This window comes from Dermacentor variabilis, chromosome 4 (assembly GCF_050947875.1).
Source record: "Dermacentor variabilis isolate Ectoservices chromosome 4, ASM5094787v1, whole genome shotgun sequence".
Classification (NCBI taxonomy): Eukaryota; Metazoa; Arthropoda; class Arachnida; order Ixodida; family Ixodidae; genus Dermacentor; species Dermacentor variabilis.
The window spans coordinates 98,476,867-98,492,664 of record NC_134571.1 but is presented as its reverse complement, the minus strand read 5'-3'; positions in this window follow the sequence as shown (position 1 = coordinate 98,492,664).

Below are 15,798 nucleotides of genomic sequence, written 5' to 3'. Positions count from 1 at the left end.
CACAGTGAAACTACTCAAAGTGGGAGCTCACAACACGTGGGAAGAGCTCGTGGAAGCGCACAACGTCAACCAACTGGAGAGACTAAAGCTAACAAAAACGAGAAGAGCCCTGCTCCAAGATCTGGGTTACCAAGTCGAGGATGAGAGGCACCTACCTCAGCGCATTCCCCACGAGATCAGTGACAAGCTACACATAAGTACCATTCCCAGAAACATGCATCCCGAGTACGACACGTAAAGGAGACAGGCTAGAATACAGGCGCTCAAGCACATACTGTAACGCACCAACAGCAAAGAAAAAAATGTGAAAGAGAGATAGCAAAGAGAGGAAAGGCAGGGAGGTCAACCAGACGAGCGTCCGGTTTGCTACCCAACACTGGGGGAAGGGAAAGGGGGAACAGAAAGAGGAACGCGGGATAGAGGGAATACTGTCTGTGCACGTAGCAAAGTGCTTGGAAATCAGTCAAGTGAAAGCGAGTGCTTCGTTGATACGTTCATAGCTGGTGATGCACGTTGAAGGTACCAGTGAAGACCAAGGATCCGGTGGGCGCCAGCAGTACGTTGCAGTGTGTGGCAGTATATTTTTAAGCTAAACTCCTGCCATTCTGACTTCAGTGCGAATATAATGATGCGGGTGAGCCATGATGCTTACTCAAGAGTTGCAAGTACTGAATTGAGAGCATCTAGCACTTGCATTGCACTTCGCGCTGACAGAGTGTGCAGGTTATTTAAGAGTATCCGAAGGGTATTCATCAGAGACCGGAGCATCATAACGACTTGCCGGTCTTCTTCAGGCAATTTGTCAGGAACTCGCGCTGTTCGCTCTACAGCCGTGCGCAGCTGTATCACTTGACGTGGCTCCGGCTCTGTTTGTGGCATCAGCTGCGGCATTGCCTCCGGTTGTGGCATCGGCTGCGGTATCGCCTCCGGCTGTGGCATCTCCTCCGGCTGTGGCATCGGCCGTACCACCGACTGTGGCATCGGCTGCGGCATCAGCTGTGGCTTCGGTTGTGACTTCCGCTGTTGTTCTGGCTTTGGCTGTTGCTTTAGTAGTGAGGACCAAGTTGTATTGTTCTCCGCCATGGCCTTGTCCGATTTAGATTGGATTGCCCCAGGCCTACGGGGCACAGGAGGAGGTGATGTCGGATGGGGCGTACTTGTCATAGAGGTGTCAGCGTTCTTTGAAGTCCGGCTGCGTCGGGAATGTCGCTTTCTAACGTCCCGCAACAGCTTCCTGACGAGACGAATGGTCTCTCGCCATCTGCTTCAAGATCGCCTTTTCCTTCTTAATTTTGGGGCAGTCCTTCGAGGAAGCATCATGGGACCAAAGGCAATTGGTGCATTTGAGAACTGTGGCTGCACAAGAGTCTGCAGCGTGGGGCTCGCTGCAGCGTGAGCAAACTCTCGTGTTCTCGCACACGGCACTCACGTGTCCCAGCCTCATACAGTTGCGGCATTGCAGTGGCCTTGGGATGAATGGTCGCACAGGGTGTCTAAAGTGGCCCACCTTGACGTGCGAAGGGAGAGTCTCGCCCTTGAATATAATTTTCACACAGCGGGATGTGCCGAGGCGATACACATGTGTTATGGCGACGCCATCAACGGCAGGCTTCACTAGGATCGGCAAGTCGGCGCTGGAGATGGAGACGTCCACATCGTAGATGACACGAGTAGTTGAACCACTGTTCTGGGGGATGTACGAGCGGAGCTTAACGCCACCTAGTTCTGTAACTGTAGTCAAATTTCTCAGCGCAGTCTCATGTGTGACGTCGATAGCCAACACATTTTTTCGTGTGTTGACTCTAACGTCTGCTATCTGATTTGGCGCCACCGCTTCAAGTTGCACCGATACGGACTGTCTGTTGAGTCGCCTCAGGTTGTCGGTAGCGAGTTCTGGTACAAATAGAATCGTACTGACTGCGGTATTCTGGGTTGGTCCTACCGTTGGCGTGCTCGAAGACATGGATGCCCTGGTGGTGTGTCTTCGTTTCGCCTTGCGGCTCCGCACAAGCTCGAAGGCGTCATCGGAGAAGTCCTCACTGATGAGCGAGTAGACGCTGGTGTCATCGCCGTCGGTGTCGCTCTGGTGGCCGATCCGCTTCCTAGGCGCAGCCGCCGCTGAAGTTGCCATTCCCGGCAGAGGCACGAGGACGTCAACTTGCATCCGCGCCACGTACCATGCCGACTCTCCAAAGATGTATGCAGAAATAAGGAAAAGACACCTGAGCTAGAGAAATAGCGTTCTGGCTCACAGGCACTTCGTCTTCCAAGAAAATGTGAGATACACGGACGCAGCTGCGTACAGAACAAACGACCGATTTGCAATCAGCATGGTCGACGAGAAGGGCGAATAACTTACAGCCACATCCATACGTGCCAAGGACGCGAGCACAGAAGAGGAGCTGGGCATAGCCCTGGCCATCGCAACGTGCAAGAAGACCCTGGTTACCGTGGTGACGGACTCGCAAGAAGTATGCAGGAGGTATGTGAACGGAACGATCGGAAAGGCAGCACTTCAGGTCTTGACCAACACCTAGATAGAAACAGCACAAATCCTCTGGACGCCGGGACACGAGTCTCTCGCGGGGAACCAGGCGGCGCACGGCGCGGCTCGAGATCATGCACGCCGAGCCATCTCCGACACGCAGAGAACACGGGCCAACGACTGCGACGAGGATGATGAACGGATATCCAAGAAGTACTCCGACATCCTGGCGCACTACAGGAAGCAGAGGCGTCGCTACCCGCCCGCGCATAAGACGATGAGTAGGGAACAAGCGGTAACCTGGAGAAGGCTCCAGGCTGGAACCTACCCGCATGGAACACTGCTGCACACCATGTATCCGGGCACCTACCGGCGAGACTGCAAGTTCTGCCCGCCGGACACGCCCAACACCTTGCGCCATATGGTGCTGGACTGCAGAAATAACCGCGAAGTACCAGCGTCATCATCACCACCAGGCGATAACATGCAGAAAGAAGCGGATATAGAGGAAGAATCGGAATACCAGTGGGAGGCTCTGCTGGTGACGCAAGACCCTGACAGCCAGCTACGGTTCGTGAGCAGGGCTCGGGTGGCGGCAGCGAGCCATGGCTATTTGGACTGAGGAGGCCACCCACCTTTGGGCTCAAGAATCCTGGTCTAACAATAAAGTTTATTTCTCTCTCTCTCTCTCTATGCACCGAATTTAACCACTCGATTCATGGCGAAGCCCCCACTGTGGGTTTGTGCCGCGGCCACTCAGGACAACAACAACAACAACAATGTGTTTGTGTCTTTATTGAACCAATACAGCATAACCACTATATAGAACTTAATATAGCTAATAAGTAATACAGCTTCGCTGATCTTCCATCTTCACATAGTGGAAGGGATCTGATCTTTTTAAAATAGCGTATCACTAGTCCCGTACACTGTCACTAATTCCGTTCAACACTTTGAACGCTGGAGTCGCATAGCACGGTACATTCCGCAATGCGAGCCGGTTATAGTATATTGGTATTTAGCGCACACGCTAAAGGTATATGGACATTTGTATCTCAAGGGCATCGCATGTTTAAAGCCTCGTAGTTAATTCAAAGGTGCCGTTGAGCCGAACTCTCTTCCGTGGCGGAAAAAGCATTGCACGAATACCAGCGTGCGGTTTTTGCAGTACAAAAGGACACGGCGCTAGGACGGAGTATTACAAAGCGGAGTGGCCTGCGAGGCAAACTTTACTGAGAACGCCGGACTTTTCAATTACATGCTTCACTTCCTATGTTGACGGCAGCATGCTGACTGTCGCGACGAACATGTAATTGCCTCTGTTTTTGTCAAGCTGGGTGCTGTAGCCTTGCTTCTGAGTCTGGAAAGTAGAAAGTCTAGCGAAGATCGCTCGAGGGCATCATAACACCGAATAATTTCATTGTGTTTGCCAAAGCACAAGTCACGTTGCCGTTCATGCTTTATCACCCTCGTCATTGCAGCCGAGAGGATTTTCCCTTCGTAGCGACCATAGCATTTCACAGCGCCTACACTGCCGCAATTCTGGTCGACTTAGAACGGGGCGACAATAGCCATGAGAAGTCCCAGGAAAGATTCTTACGTCAACAATTGAGCTGTTCTGTGCCCTACTGCAGCTAGCGCTCGTAAAATTGTCCGCTAATTAGATGTTTTAATAGCATACGGCTCATATTTTAAAAACATATGCTACAGAAATTCTGAGAATTCTTTACTAATTCGTAAGCATTCCTTAGCTCGGCTGCTATTTCGCTTTTGCTCACGTGTTTAGCTAGCTTTTAAATGCCTACTCGCCGCTACCAATCCTCCATTACAATATAATAACAATTGCATGTTTTAAAGTGGCCAATTATGCATTTATTTTACAGATATATTGGATCGGTTCAGTTGAAGCGCAGTCAGACTCGGTGTTTTTTTTTATTGCCACACAACAGCTTTCATCTTTTTCACTTTTTTTATTTTCCTTTCTTGTTACGACCTTGACGTGGAGTCGGTGACGTCACCAGCTTCTTTCTTTTTCTACTTGTACTAATCCTCTACTTTGCCAGGAACGTGAAAGCTTCGGTGACGAGGGCAGCAAGGATGCCGGACGCTCTACCGAGGGAGGAGACCAAGGTGATAGTGCGGCCTCGGGGAGGCCTTAACATCGCGAGGACCCAGACCGCCACCGTGGCATCAGCCATCATGACGGCGGCGAACGTATCAAGGGAGGATGGAGCAGCGGACACCTTCTGCCCCAACTTGCAACAAAACATCATGGTGGTGAGTACCCCCGACGATATACGTGCTTCACGTTACGCCGAAATAAAATCGATCTGCATTGGTGGCAAGGAACACGTGGTTGGCGCATATCAAACCGCGCCATATGGCACCGTTAAAGGCATTATTAGAGGTATCCCAATAGAGGACTCCACGGCCGCAATCGACCGGAACATTGTAAACTCGAGAAATTCCTTGGCACTTGGCGCGAAGAGGATTGGTAGCTCGACCACAGTCATCGTGGCTTTCAAGGGCCTGAAGGTCCCGAATTACGTGTGCTATGGTCCCGTTCTGACCAAGTGCAGCCTATATCGAAAACAATTCGATGTATGTAAGCAGTGCGGAAAGGTGGGCCACCGCCGCGACGTTTGTCCAAACCCTCACGTGAGGGCTTGCTTTGCTTGCGGGGCCGTTGACCCCAAGGAAGACCATAGTTGTACCCCCACTTGCCGATTGTGCGGAGGGCCACATCTGACCGGTGACAAGGTTTGCAAGAATAGGTTCAAGGTCCCATACGTAGTTACAAGGAGACAATGGGAGCGCAAGATGGCCGAACAACAAGCGCAGCAGCAACAGCGAACATCTCTCAGAGCTGAGGAATTTCCATCGCTGATGTCAGCAACTGCAACACCTGCCGGCCCAGCTGGTCGCCGAGCGTCACGTTCCGTCTCGAAGCGCAGGGCCAGCGAGAGTAGACAGCGTAGCCTTAGCCGCAAGCGATCGCAGTCACGTGACCGCGTGAGCTGGGCCGATGCAGCAAGGCACGGTGCCAAGAAAGCACAGGGGGGTGCCACCACCACCACCACCACCTCCAATACCGCAACGACCACCGCAACGACCATTAGCACCAGCAAGACCGTCGATGGCAACAACAAGAGCAAGACGAGGGAAGACGAGGCGATGAGGATGTTGCAGGAAGACAACGAGGCACTCAGGCGCAAAAACAACGAGCTCGAGACGAAAGTCAGTAGGCAAGAGGCCACTATTAGCAAGATGGCAAACGAGATCATGGAAATCAAGAAGCTTCTCACGACCCGTTCCACCAATAACGAAACGCCCCAAGCGGTGTCATGTGAACCAACACCCAGCATCAGCAGCGCTTTATCATCAACATCCGCTGAGAAGGAACCGGCACCCAAGAGACGAGCGATCGAGAACCTGAAGGAGCGCAAGCTCAACGACCGGGTGGACAACCTGAAAGACAAGGTCGACCAAATCGAGGAACACCTCGATGGGCTCGAAGATTATATTAAGACAACGTTCACCACGATGATTAACGACAGGTTCGCCGCCATCGAGCGGACGTGTCAGCAGTTAACGAACGCAATACAGCAAATAACGCGGCAGTACAATCAGCAACAATCATGGCCGCTCCACCAACAACAACAACTACAGCAGTGAAGGGTCTCGTGACCTGGCACTGGAACTGTAACGGTTTCGCTAGCAAGAAGGCAGTCTTGCAGCAACACATAACACAAGTAGCAAACAAGCCTGATATAATCATGATACAAGAGACTCGCACTGATACAGTGTCGCTACCCGGTTATCGCGTATACGCCAAGTCTCCAAAGGTCAGCGGCGGCAGAGGGATATGCACATTGGTTCGCAAGGGACTCACCTTCATTGAGCACGAGTTGCACAATAGTAAAATTGAATACACTCTCATCGAGGTCGCTACGGGCAAGAAACAAAAGAACAGCACCTTTCTGCTTAACGTCTACAGTAGCCCTTCACACTGGAAGCAAAAATTCAAGACGCTCCTTCACAGAGCCAGTACCGTGGCGGGGACTCACAGGCTCGTCGCCTGCGGGGACTTCAACGCGGCACACCCGGCATGGGGATATAACAAGCAATTGGCCAAGGGGCGAGACCTGTTCCAAGACACATTAGACCTGGGCTTCACCCTCATCACAGACCCGACTGATCCTACAAGGATTGGGAACTCTGTGTCCAGGGATACGACGCCGGACCTCACGTTCGTGAAGAACGACGAGAAGGGGAATATCTCCTGGCGCAACACGGGGTCAGAGCTCGGCAGCGACCACTACATCGTAGAGGTCATCATACCGGAAGAGGTCAAGGCCTCGGAGGACACCAGAAAACATTATTTTACGGATTGGGATGCCTTCCGTAGCCTGTTACCAACGGAGATGGAGGAAATCAATAACATAGAAGAATGGTCAGCTCACATCGCGGGGAAGGTCAAGGAGGCGACCAAAATCATAGAAACGGATGAGCAGGTCGACAAGGTTGACAGCCGCCTCGCGCACTTATTCGAAGCAAAGCAATCTATCCTTAACAGGTGGAAGAAGCAACGACTAAATCGGCGCCTAAGGAAGAAGGTGGCGGAGCTGAATCGCGCCATCGAAGTTCATTGTCGGCTGCTCTGCACGCAACAATGGAACGAAATCTGTAATGCTGCGGACGGGCAGATGCATAGCGGCAAAACCTGGAACTTGATGCGGCATCTGCTCGACGAGACTAAAGCAAAGTCCCACCAACGCGACCGCCTCGCAAAGATCATTCATAGAGCAGTCAAGGAAAACGGGGAAACTGAAGTAATCAGACGCATAAACAGCAAGTATCTTCCGGTTACACCCACGGAAAGGCATCCTGAGTACGGCGGTCAAGCCAACGAGAAGCTTGACCGCGACATCAGCGTCGAGGAGGTGCGAGCGGCCCTGCACGAACTAAACAGCAAGTCGGCGGCCGGCCCGGATCACATCTCGAACAGAGCGCTCAAGAACCTCAGCGATGTGGCCATCGAAAACCTCACCGGTTACTACAACAAGTGCTGGAGTGCGGGGTCACTGCCCCAGCAGTGGAAGACTGCCAAGACCATACTCATCCCCAAACCAGGCAAGCCGCCGAACACGGACAACCTCCGGCCCATCTCGCTCACGTCCTGCGTGGGCAAGGTGTTGGAGCACGTCCTCATGTGTAGGTGGCAGGATTACCTGGAGGAGTCGGGACTATACCCCACCACGATCATCGGGTTTCGGCGTTCCCTCGGCACCCAAGACGCGATGATTCTGTTGAAGAAAGATATAATTGACGAAGATACCCTAACGAAAGACAACAAGGCCATTCTGGGGCTGGACCTGCAGAGCGCCTTCGACAAGGTGAAGCACTCTGCAATCCTAGCCCAGGTGTCCAGACTCAACATGGGCGCAAGAACATACAATTATATCAAGGACTTTCTGATGGGACGGACTACTGAGCTCTGCGCCGGCGATCTACGGCTCCAAGAGAAGAGGCTCGGCAGTGTCGGGACCCCCCAAGGCTCGGTCATCTCGCCGTTGTTATTCAACCTCGTCATGATCGGGGTGGCCAAGCGACTCTCTCGCGTCGAGGGCGTCCGGCACACCATCTACGCCGATGACATCACGCTGTGGGTTCCGGGAGGCAGCGATGGTCACATTGAGAGCACGCTGCAAGAAGCCGTCGACGCGATTGAAGACCAGCTGAACGGTTCTGGTTTGATCTGCTCACCGAGCAAGTCAGAACTGCTGGTGTTACCACCGAAATACGTCAGACGTAAGAAGAGCGAAGCGAGGGATTACGAGGCCATCAAGATCGTGACGAGGAACGGCCACGTGATCCCGGAGGTCGACAAGATCCGGGTGCTCGGCATGATCATAGACAAGCGACGGGGCAACGGCGAGACTATTTCCCGCCTTACAGCCAAGATTACCAACGCAATACGTCTCATCAGACGGGTCGCCAACTGCAAGGCCGGGATGAAGGAGGAAAGCTTGATTCGGCTTGTGCACTCCTTCGCAATCAGCCACGTCACCTACGTTGCAGCCTTCCACAACTGGATGCAATGTGAAAGGAATAAAATCGACGCCCTGATACGCCGAGCTTACAAGGCGGCGCTCGGACTACTCGAGTGTACGAGCACCAACAAGCTCCTGAGCCTGGGGGTACACAATACCCTCGACGAAATTGCGGAAGCGCAACGGACCGCCCAGCTGGAGCGGCTCTCTATGACCGAAGCCGGCAGGCGCATACTTCAATACTTGGGCTTCACGCCCGGAGCGAAAGCGGCGAGTAGCGACGTTTCTGTCCCGGACGGAACCCGGCGCCGGATTCGGGTGGACCTCATCCCGAGAAACATGAACCCGGAGTACAACAAGGAGAGAAGAGCGGCGAGGGCCAAGGCCCTCATCGACTTTCACGCCAAGGACGAGCACGCAAGGTTCGTGGATGCGGCAGAATACCAGGGAGACTGCGCGGCGTTCGTAGCTACCGTCATCGAGGCGTCGTCCGGCGCGACGAGGGCAGCGGCGAGCTTACGGGTCCGCGAGGCGTGTCAGGCGGAGGAGGTGGCCATTGCCCTGGCCATTGCCGACCCCGGGTGCCAGACGGTGTTGTGCGATTCCCGAAGTGCAGTGCGGAATTATGCAAAGGGCAAAGTGTGCGGTGAGGCTGTGCGCGTTCTGTGCTCGGCTGACCTGCAACGACAGAATCGGTGTGTTAGAATCAAGTGGTTCCCGGCGCACGCGGGCAACGATGCGTCCGAGAAGCACGATAACCACAACGAGACGGCACACGCAGTGGCGCGAGCGCTAACCAACCGCGCCGCTGCAACCGACCGTCCAACGTGGTGTAGTGCCAAGGACCGCATTACGACGTTCAACGAACTTACCCAGTTCCACCGCCTGGCTCGAAGGACTTTCCCACCCCCGCACCCGGGGCTGAGCCGAGCGGAGGCGGTGCTGTTCAGACAATTGCAAACTGGTTCTTTACCCACCCCAGTATTAATGACTCATCTATACCCTAAATTATATGTGAGTGATGTGTGCCGCGTGTGCCAGCGGGAGAGGGCCACCTTGACGCACATCCTATGGGATTGCACCAAGTTCCCCAATGAGGCTTCGGCAAGTACAACGATTCCTCCGCGACTCGCGGCTGCGGCGGAATGCTACGACCACGAAAGCCAAACCTGGGCCGTCCAGCAGGTCTCGGCGGCTCTTGAAAGACAAAGGCCGAGCGAAACCGACGGAACGTTGCCCCACAGGGCGACCAACCGCGGGAGTAACACGCGCTGGAGTTGAGTAGAGACCACCCGCTGAGAAGACGTCAGGGCCCGCGTCACGGCGCCATTTAGTCATGGTGTCGTTCTGCAGGCAACTACATGAAGTTGTCTCTCTCTCTCTCTCTCTCTCATTTATTTTCCAGATATAAAGCATCACACGAAAGATAGCTTTAGGTGGGGGGCTCGTCAACGAACGCTTAGGCATTAATAAATATGTCGCGAAAAAAAATTGACCCCGCACAGAGAAGAAGACAACACAAAACGCTCTGGGGTGTTCATCTTTTTTCCTGTGTGTTGTCCAACTTGCTCGCGCCATGAACATGTCTGAACATAATCCTGAAGCGTAGCTGAAGGGAAACGTGGGCGAGTTGGGGGTAATTCATGTTTTCTAATGTGACAGCACTAAATGGTGTGACGGGACCCCGGCCCCGTCACAAGGGCTTGTGAAAATACGAACACCACACGGGCGTTGACTCACAATTGAAGTTTATTTCGAGGGATAGCGCATTTATAAACGCTGGCCGACAAGGCAACAACTAAGTGACTGTACAGGGGTAGCAGGAGCCATCCTTGTGAAGTGTCGAACTACGCGGATTAAACCAGTGCGTCATAACAAAACAAAAAACAAATATGAAAAAGAAATAGAATACGTTCCTTATCAATCTACCATGACACACTTTCTTGTAAATATCTCAACTCTAATTAGTAAGGGCGAGAGATGCCTTGCTAACACATCTTTCCCCTTTCCTGTCAATATATAAGGCTTTCATATGCTCCCTTGTCGTTTGATCCTCATGCCAGAACTATCATTTCTCTGCTATCTGTCGGCACCCACACTACCTACAACGCGAAGGCAAGTACAACCCCTCCCCGGGCACCTTTTAATGAGGACAAGTGTACCTTTAATCTAGTTTTCGCATATCTACCGGTTTGGCCCATATAAACCTGCCCGCAAGATAGTGACAACCTTTAAACAACGAATGATCTACATCGAACTCATCTATTTTCTAACTTCTCGGAACAGTAATTGCATTCCTTGGCAAGGCTCAGTAATTTTTTATGCAAACGGGAACAGATTATGGCAAGTTTTTCCGCAGCGGACGTGACCACACGCAGCCACACGCCTACTAGCCACGTTCTTCAAGCAATGTGAGAACGTGGGCAAATATGGCACCATCACCGGTTTTTTTCAATACGCGCTGGATCTTTTGATTTTTTCTTTACCTTTTCAGTACGCTTTACCCGCTTTATCAGGTTACGACAAGCCCTCAATATTTGACTATCCGGGAAGCCCGCGTTCTGTAATCTATGAATCTTTCCAAGGAAACTCTCCCTCAACGAATCACTGCATGTCTTTTGTGGCACCGCACGCAGCGCAGCGTGAACAATGCATTACAGTCAGCGCCCGTGTCGTGTTCTTTTCTGCATAAGTCCATGCCAGCATAGCGCTGTTTTTGGCTATGGGACCTCCTTCTGCATACTAAGTGCTTGTAATGTGACCCAACTTCTAATAATAAATTCTGATGCTGATTCTGACTTTTCAAATTCGTCCAGAATTTTGCATTATATTCATTTCTGTTTCCAGTGTGTTGTAATCCATATTGATCCGTTGCCCTGTGAAAGTGCTCCAGATCTACTTCTGTACTGTTTGATTATATACCTACGGTATCGCTTTGAAGTTTGCATCCCATACATTTCTGTTTTCAGTGTATTGTAATCCTCATTCATATGTTGCCCTGTGCAGATGCTCCGGAGCTATGTAACCACGTGTGTATGTCTTTCAATATTTTTGATTGTGCGGGGTTCGAGGGCTCCTCAAGCTGCTTGCATGCTGCGTTTACCTCGAACTCCTCCATCCCAAAGAATGGAAAATAATGAATGAATGAACGAATGAAGATGCAAATAAGCCCAACGCCACATAATTTTTCTCATACTGTCACGTGGTGGTGACGTTGAATAACACAGTAGCAATACTGTGAAAGACAAAACTAACTTTTATTGGGCGAACCTGTGCCCACAAAAACAGGCTACACTTATAGCACAACGATAGCGGCGAACACGGTCGGCGATCGTCGGAAATCTGATCAGCGGGTCAAGCGCGTCGGCTTTTACACAGCAGTCGTCGAATGTTCCAAACTAATCGTTGGGACCCGCCTGGCTTCCACAAAGTTCTACACCATTCGCATCAGGCAATGAAATCATATAACACAAGGTTCGGCGACAACAGAGAGTATCAATACCTTTCCAGAAACTTCGGATACATGCAGGCGCGTCCCATGCTGTGCGATAACATTTGTTAGGTGGCGAAGCGTGGTCACCCGATAAAGATAAGTACACGTGTCAATACTAACATGTCGATGTTGCGCCCTCACTCTAATTTTCTGGAAATTGTATGTATTCCACTAGATTACCTCTACAAGACAAAGACACACAAAACTTGGGGCTATTGTGGTCGGTTGCTTACGGCTGTAATATCTCAAGTGGACACCTATTCCGGAAATTCTTCGCGAGCAGCAACTGCGTTTAAGCTGCCATTTCTTGCGTTCATTTTGCGATTATTACACTCCGTGTCTGCTTTAGTCTCTAGGACTACAAGATCTTTCTTGGTAAAATTTTGACTACATGACTGAATTATGTTTCAAATCTTGGAGTATGTCCTAATTTTAATTCGTACTTTAGAACCTAACTCCGAGGTTTACGACCATAATACGCAACAATAATAGAGATATGGTCACTGACACTCTAATAATGGGATTTCTTATTTGCATGCCTATATGAATGCGGGAGGCTTAGATCAACGCATGTTCTTGAGCGAGATATACGCAGAAATACATGAAAGCTTGACTAGCGGCCAGCCTAGGCATGAAAAACAATTTCGCGCTGAAACGCAAGAACATTGATCCCTCATACCATTCGTCCTATCACGGTAGCTCTGGTCGCCGTAGCACTGTTACTCTAGATATCTCGCACTGCTTGCGCCGAGTGACCAGAGAGAAACTTCATTTGCGCATTTCCGCCTATAGAAACAAGTCAGCGAGTTCCTCAATAATGACGCATTTCTCAAAGCGGCCATAGAGCAGTTGATCGATAATTTATCCAGAAAGGACGACTTTTGTACGCGGAACTATTATTAGCCTACATATTGTCTGCCGAATATGGGCTCTGCAATGAGCGAAAGTAGATCATTAAGTTAGCTCGCCAAATTAGACAATTAAAATGTAGAGATCGGAGCCGTAGTAATTAAATTTAGGATGCACACTGCAGCAGTATGGCGTTTGAATCATTATTCAAGGGGCTCGAACAGCTAAGGTGAGCATGTGAAGTCAACTACTAGATGGATATGAAACATTTGAGCAATTATAGTATAAAAATGATTAGCCGTGTGGCGACATATCAAAGACGGCGAAGAGAAAAAGAAAGAAACAGGTAAAAGCGTATTAAGAGAACTTGCCGAGTGACTAATTGATGCATATTTTACAGTTAGATGAGTGCAGTAGCACACACAAGATAAAAGAAAGGAAATGGACAAGAGACAATCACTTGTCCCCTTTTCATTCCGGTTTTTTCATGCTGTGTGCGTATGTGAGGATTAGCTTATGTGCATGTGCGCGTGCGCTTGTTTATCCTCGCTTTCTAATCCAAGAAAAGCCTGTAATAAAGGTCCTCCTGCAAAAATATTTATAAGCGAACGCTTCTGAAAGCAACATAAAATCATCATCCTAAACAATGATAAGGTTCTAGATAGCAGTGTTTCAAGGTTTCCTTAATTGTGAGTGTGCTCGTGTCTTGAGCGAATCTGCTAAATGCGACAACACTACGAACCTTTGTGGAAAAAGAAGTTGCAACGAAGGAGTCGGCCGAATCTTTGTCTGGTTTCTCAGGTCTTGTTATCGTTTCTACATTTCGGTGCCAAAACACCTCCACACGTACACGTCTCTTCGCATGCTTCAACGTATCTCTATTCTCAACCAGTTCGCGATGCGGGTTGCGAGGTCTTAACAATGCATTGTTCATGATCGGTGTGAATGCCAGGTAACTGCTTACCTGCATTTCGAGAGGTACTCTGATATAAAGCGTCACACTCTAAAAGTCAGTTTGACCAGCCCAGGGCCCGAAGGTTACGCCCAAAGCCAAGTTGCTGCTTTGAAGCCCTGCTGTCGACGTCTCTAAGCTTTCAGGAGTGAAATGCTCTTTGATCGTATGTCTGCTAGCAAACGCCGAGATCTGGAGCATTCTGTCTCAGACAACATTGCTTACAACGACCTCGAATCAGAAGATGGAACTGGTGCAGAAGGTAGTGATCAAGCTATCAGCATGCTTACTGAGGTTTGATGCAACACTACCGCTTTGGAACAGGTGGACATTGCAGCAGAGACGGCTCTTGAGAATGCTTCCTTGATAGCAACGGTGGCTGTGCCGAGCCGAGAATTGGTCCAAAATTTCTGAAGGTTGATGTATCCACATTTAGAAGTGACGCCTATGAATGATCAGGCTTCTCGGTGCAGTTTGAGCGCCCTGTTCATCTGAACAATGCTGTCTAGGCAAATACGAAGTTTTGCTACTTACGGCTGTAGCTTGCGGGGAGAACGACGGATTATCGAATTACCGACTTCTTGATTGCCGGATTATCGACTTTCGTGTCATATTATGTCGACGTCATCAAGCTTCTCGAACATCTTTTCGGCGATAGCAAGAAGATTGAACATTATCACCTGCGATCCCTTCGGAATTTATTGCGACTAAATTGGGATAGTGTCGTTTGAAGCTTCAGAAAACTTTATGTTGTCGTGCAGCTGAATATCCGCTGTCTGACTGCACGGAACAAGCCATAGCTCTGTTTCTCATTTATGCTAATTATTATTTTGCAAGAGACTTCTTCATACGAGATAGTCCTTGCATATAGGCAAGAAAATGCTCAGCTTGTTACTAACAAAAGCTCTCGGAGCCAGTAGTGGCAGCTGCGTCAGTCGAGAACAAACTAAAAGAGCTGCTCACGTGCATAGATGTTGAAGTGGAAAGCTGAGGCCGCTTTCTAATGCACTGCCAAATGCAAGAAAAAAGAAAACCCTCATCTGCGGTTCAATACACGTTAATAGATCCCAGATAGTCAAAATTATTTCGGAGACCACCACTGCGGCGTTAACCATAATCAGATGGTGGTTTTGGCATGTAAGACGTCATATTTTTTTTAAATACTACTACGCGTGCCAAAAAGTCATCGAATGTCATTGCAAAGACAGATTACAAACTTAAGTTACAGCTTTTCGTGCCTTTGTTAATATGGCAACGCTAAATCAAGGTACATCAGGGTGCACATAGATGGTGGCAATCAGAGGTCGTTTAGTATAGACCTTGATTTAACATTTCAGCTCAAGGTTGTAGGGGAAGCCATAATCGCATATAACCCGTTTGGCAATTAACGCATTCCCAAGCCTTCCTGAAAAGCGTAAAGTCGCTGAAGTCCCACTGCGTAGCCGTAACAATTCAAGCATTAATATAGTCCAAACGACTATGGTTCCAGTCATCTGTCACGATGTTTACGCTCTGTCAGCTAATAATAACTTCATTCAGAAGCTGTGAATCTATGGTAGATTCTTCGCTGGCGAAAGGAACTTTCTTGAAGGAGACGCTGAGTCCGGTCTCAGTTTGTTAACTGGACGTAATTACTTTCGGAAGATCATGACACGAGAAAGTTTACGAAGCATGAAGGTTCCGCGATTGATCGCAAATGACTCAGCTTTTGCGTGGCCCTTGCAGAGAATGACTCGCCAAAAAGGGTTTCTTTACTGCGACATTAACGTGATAGAACGAATTATTCATGATGAAGTAACTTCAAAAGATGCTGCCATCCGTCTGTCAACTCACAGTAATGGGCATCATATATTCTGGCAAATAACCCTCACATGAGACATCTGCAAACTTAAAAGGAAACGATACTTATGGTAAATGGTAGGTTCACCAAATTCCTACCGTGGGAAGATGAACGGAAATAGCTACT